This window comes from Phyllobates terribilis, unplaced genomic scaffold (genome assembly GCF_046119375.1).
Source record: "Phyllobates terribilis strain yellow unplaced genomic scaffold, ASM4611937v1 Scaffold_4__5_contigs__length_816908805, whole genome shotgun sequence".
NCBI classification, from domain to species: domain Eukaryota; kingdom Metazoa; phylum Chordata; class Amphibia; order Anura; family Dendrobatidae; genus Phyllobates; species Phyllobates terribilis.
In genome coordinates, this window is record NW_027362764.1 from 684,452,273 (window position 1) to 684,457,224 (window position 4,952).

At 54.9% G+C, this 4,952-nt stretch overlaps 1 non-coding gene and 4 pseudogenes across 1 annotated transcript; all 5 read left to right on the forward strand.

The window, feature by feature from the left end:
- Nucleotides 1-421: 421 nt before the first annotated feature.
- On the forward strand, nucleotides 422-541 carry LOC141269450 (5S ribosomal RNA; annotated as a pseudogene).
- Nucleotides 542-1,482: 941 nt separating this feature from the next.
- LOC141269865 (5S ribosomal RNA) lies at nucleotides 1,483-1,601 on the forward strand. The gene has a single exon (XR_012321548.1). It is a non-coding gene; the product is annotated as a 5S ribosomal RNA (ribosomal RNA).
- Nucleotides 1,602-2,204: 603 nt separating this feature from the next.
- Nucleotides 2,205-2,322, forward strand: LOC141270225 (5S ribosomal RNA; annotated as a pseudogene).
- A 934-nt stretch (nucleotides 2,323-3,256) lies between these two features.
- On the forward strand, nucleotides 3,257-3,375 carry LOC141268944 (5S ribosomal RNA; annotated as a pseudogene).
- Nucleotides 3,376-3,990: 615 nt separating this feature from the next.
- LOC141269300 (5S ribosomal RNA) lies at nucleotides 3,991-4,110 on the forward strand (annotated as a pseudogene).
- Nucleotides 4,111-4,952: the final 842 nt, after the last annotated feature.

A 4,952-nucleotide genomic window follows, 5' to 3' on the forward strand; every position in this document is an offset into this window, starting at 1 on the left:
AGGCTCCTTTTCACCAGGACCAGAGTCTCCCGGGTGGCTGGAGGCAACCACCGGTAACCCCAAGCAGAAGGCCTTTGCAGGCAACACGACCCTCCCCCCTGAAGAGCAGCTCAAAGTCACTGGCAACCATCTCACCCTCTTCCTTCATTCACCCCTGGACGTCTCGCTCAGCCCCCAAGTTACGGGTCCAGCTTGCTCTTTCTGTCACATTACCGCGATGAAGGGTTTAGCCTGCAGGAGACCCTGCGCCAAGCCATTTTTGAAGACACCTGATGCGGCGGGTGAATCACTGCTAAACAAACCACACCTGTAGGGACGGCACAGCCTTTGCATGGACCCCTCGGAGCCCGCCCCGTTACGGCCAGATTGGTCGCCACCAAGCGATTCTGAGAAAGGCTGGCCGGGTGATGGATCAAGCAGCGTCTACAGGCCATACCACCTTGGATACGCCTGATCTCGTCTGATCTCGGAAGCAAAGCATGGCTGGGCTCGGACAGTTCTTGGATGGGATACCTCCTGGGAACAACGGGTGCTATAGACCATTTTGATGACGTTTTGCCCTACTGCTCAGCTCGGCTAGCATGGAACGGCGCCTTACCGGACACCGACCTTAAGTAACTTAGATGATGGAAGCCCCAAGGCCTCTGAGCCAGTTGGCAGCTAAGTACGCTACCTCGCCGCCTTCACGCAGGCCTGACACCGAGCTCCTTGCCACGGCTAGGAGTGCTTATTGACTCCGCAGCTCACTGTGTGGAAATGATGGCATTAAAAGCACCCGGTGCCGTGAAGGGGCCAGGCTTTCAGCCGGTGCCCAGGGTAGGCTTTGCATGCCGGCCGCCTAGCGAGGGCCAGCAGAAGTAACATGTTTCTCTGCAAAGAAGCTTGTGTAACCAAGCCAGACGGCTGACAAAGAGCTAACCTCAGTTCAAGGAAGGCAAGGAAGGTGTGGAAGGAATTGGGGAGGGGGGGGTGATTCCTGCTAGGGCCCTGAAATCATAAAACAGGCAGGAGAGTCTGACGCATGGTGACGGAGAGGTTGTAGGGGCAGATAGGGGGTGTTGTCACGTGCGAGCATGTGTGCATGCTGGCTTGTGTGTGAGAGTGCGCTTCCTAGGTGTGGCGCGCTGCAGACAGTCAAAGGGATTGTTCCCTTTCATTAAAAATTAATCCCTTCCTGCAGGCTATTAGAAAGCAACTAACTGCGCTCTACTCACCCTACCCTGGTCTACCGGTGAGTCTCGCCTCTGCTCCCAGCCTGTGGCATTGGCCGTGAAGCTGACGTTCCGTCGACAGCGCTGCAGCCGATCAGTGAGCTCAGCGGCTCTGAGTGGGGCGTTGTGTCTACAAGACCTTTTAAGGAAGCCAGCAAAAAAATTGAAGAGAAGGGAAAGCAAAAAAGAACCTGGTCTTGCTGAGCACTGGAAAGGGCAGCCGGCAGCCAGACTTCAAAGTAGAAAAGCAGCAAGTGAGAGGCTTGTTTCCGCTTACGGCCACACCACCCTGAACACGCCTGATCTCATCTGATCTTGGAAGCTAAGCAGGGTTGGGCCTGGTTAGTACTTGGATGGGAGACCACCTGGGAATACCAGGTGCTGTAGGCATTTGGTTCTTCCTTCCACCAGCAGGGGGCACTTTTTTCCATTCCCTTTCACAAGTGCACACATTCCTTATTTTCTTTTTTTCATTTGCTTTCTCTCTTGCGCTATTTCATCTCTGCAAAATACCAGCATCCTTCTGATCACCGTGGGCCTCCAGCATTGTTGCTTCTTTACTTTTAATACTAGGCTCCTTTTCACCAGGACCAGCGTCTCCCGCGTGGCTGGAGGCAACCACCGGTAACCCCAAGCAGAAGACCTTTGCAGGCAACACGACCGTCCCCCCTGAAGAGCAGCTCAAAGTCACTGGCAAACATCTCACCCTCTTCCTTCATTCACCCCTGTACGTCTCGCTCCGCCCCCAGGTTACGGATCCAGCTTGCTCTTTCTGTCACATTACCGCGATGAAGGGTTTAGCCTGCAGGAGACCCTGCGCCGAGACATTTTTGAAGACACCTGATGTGGCAGGCGAATCACTGCTAAACAAACCACACCTGTAGGGACGGCACAGCCTTTGCATGGACCCTTCGGAGCCCGCCCCGTCACGGCCAGATTGCTCGTCACCAAGCGATCCTGAGAAAGGCTGGCCGGGCGATGGATCGAGCAGCGTCTAATGGCATTACCACCTTGGATACTCCCGATCTCGTCTGATCTCGGAAACAAAGCAGGGCTGTGCTCGGTCAGTACTTGGATGGGAGACCTCCTGGGAACACCAGGTGGTGTAGACCATTTTGATGACGTTTTGCCCTACTGCCCAGCTCGGCTAGCATGGAACGGCGCCTTGCCGGACACCGACCTTAACTAATTTAGATGATGGAAGCCCCAAGGCCTCTGAGCCAGTTGGCAGCTAAGTACGCTACCCCGCCGCCTTCACGAAGGCCTGACACCGAGCTCCTTGCAACGGATAGGAGTGCTTATTGACTCCGCAGCTCGCCGTGTCGAAATGATGGCGTTAAAAGCACCCGGGGCCGTGAAAGGGCCAGGCTTTCAGCAGGTGCCCAAGGAAGGCTTTGGATGCCGGCCGCCTAGCGAGGGCCAGCAGAAGTAACATGTTTCTCTGCAAAGAAGCTTGTGTAACCAAGCCAGACGGCTGACAAAGAGCTAACCTCAGTGCAAAGAAGGCAAGGAAGGAATTGGGGAGGGGGGGGGTGATTCCTGCTAGGGCCCTGAAATCAGAAAACAGGCAGGAGAGTCTGACGCATGGTGACGGAGAGGTTGTAGGGGCAGATAGGGGGTGTTGTCACGTGCGAGCACGTGTGCATGCTGGCTTGTGTGTGAGAGTGCACTTCCTAGGTGTGGCGCGCTGCAGACAGTCAAAGGGATTGTTCCCTTTCATTAAAAGTTAATCCCCGGCTGCAGGCTATTAGAAAGCAACTAACCGCGCTTTGCTCACCCTACCCGGGTCTACCGGTGAGTCTCGCCTCTGCTCCCGGCCTTTGGTATTGGCCGTGAAGCTGACGTTCCGTCGACCACGCTGCAGCCGATCAGTGAGCTCAGCGGCTCTGAGTGGGACGTTGTGTCTACAAGACCTTTTAAGGAAGCCAGCAAAAAAATTGAAGAGAAGGGAAAGCACAAAAGGACCTGGTCTTGCTGAGCACTGGAAAGGGCAGCCGGCAGCCAGACGTCACAGTAGAAAAGCAGCAAGTGAGAGGCTTGTCTCTGGTTACGGCCACACCACCCTGAACACGGCTGATCTCATCTGATCTCAGAAGCTAAGAAGGGTTGCAACTGGTTAGTACTTGGATGGGAGACCACCTGGGAATACCAGGTGCTGTAGGCTTTTTCCTTCCTTCCACCAGCAGGGGGCACTCTTTTCTATGCCTTTTTTCCATTCCCTTTCACAAGTGCACACATTCATTCTCTTTTCTTTTTTTCATTTGCTTTCTCTCTTGCGCTATTTCATCTCTGCAAAATACCAGCATCCTTCTGATCACCGTGGGCCTCCAGCATTGTTGCTTCTTTACTTTTAATACTAGGCTCCTTTTCACCAGGACCAGCGTCTCCCGCGTGGCTGGAGGCAACCACCGGTAACCCCAAGCAGAAGACCTTTGCAGGCAACACGAACCTCCCCCCTGAAGAGCAGCTCAAAGTCACTGGCAACCATCTCACCCTCTTCCTTCATTCACCCCTGGACGTCTCGCTCCACCCCCAAGTTACGGGTCCAGCTTGCTCTTTCTTCCACATTACCACGATGAAGGGTTTAGCCTGCAGGAGACCCTGCGCCGAGACATTTTTCAAGACACCTGATGCGGCGGGTGAATCACTGCTAAACAAACCACACCTGTAGGGACGGCACAGCTTTTGCATGGACCCTTCGGAGCCCGCCCCGTCACGGCCAGATTGCTCGCCACCAAGCGATCCTGAGAAAGGCTGGCCGGGCGATGGATCAAGCAGTGTATACTGGCCATACCACCTTGGATACGCCCGATCTCGTCTTATCTTGGAAGCAAAGCAGGGCTGGGCTGGGACAGTACTTGGATGGGATACCTCCTGGGAACACCGGGTGCTGTAGACCATTTTGATGACGTTTTGCCCTACTGCCCAGCTCGGCTAGCATGGAACGGCGCCTTGCCGGACACCGACCTTAAGTAACATAGATGATGGAAGCCCCAAGGCCTCTGAGCCAGTTGGCAGCTAAGTACGCTACCCCGCCGCCTTCACGCAGGCCTGACACCGAGCTCCTTGTCACGGATAGGAGTGCTTATTGACTCCGCAGCTCGCCGTGTGGAAATGATGGCGTTAAAAGCACTCGGGGCCGTGAAGGGGCCAGGCTTTCAGCAGGTGCCCAGGGAAGGTTTTGGATGCCGGCCGCCTAGCGAGGGCCAGCAGAAGTAACATGTTTCTCTTCAAAGAAGCTTGTGTAACCAAGCCAGACGGCTAACAAAGAGCTAACCTCAGTACAAGGAAGGCAAGGAAGGTGCGGAAGGAATTGGGGAGGGGGGGGGGATTCCTGCTAGGGCCCTGAAATCATAAAACAGGCAGGAGAGTCTGACGCATGATGACGGAGAGGTTGTAGGGGCAGATAGGGGGTGTTGTCACGTGAGAGCACGTGTGCATGCTGGCTTGTGTGTGAGAGTGCGCTTCCTAGGTGTGGCGCGCTGCAGACAGTCAAAGGGATTTTTCCCTTTCATTTAAAGTTAATCCCCGGCTGCAGCCTATTAGAAAGCAACTAACCGCGCTCTACTCACCCTACCCGGGTCTACCGGTGAGTCTCGCCTCTGCTCCCGGTCTGTGGCATTGGCCGTGAAGCTGACGTTCCGTCGACTGCGCTGCAGCCGATAAGTGAGCTCAGCGGCTCTGAGTGGGGCGTTCTGTCTACAAGACCTTTTAAGGAAGACAGCAAAAAAATTGAAGAGA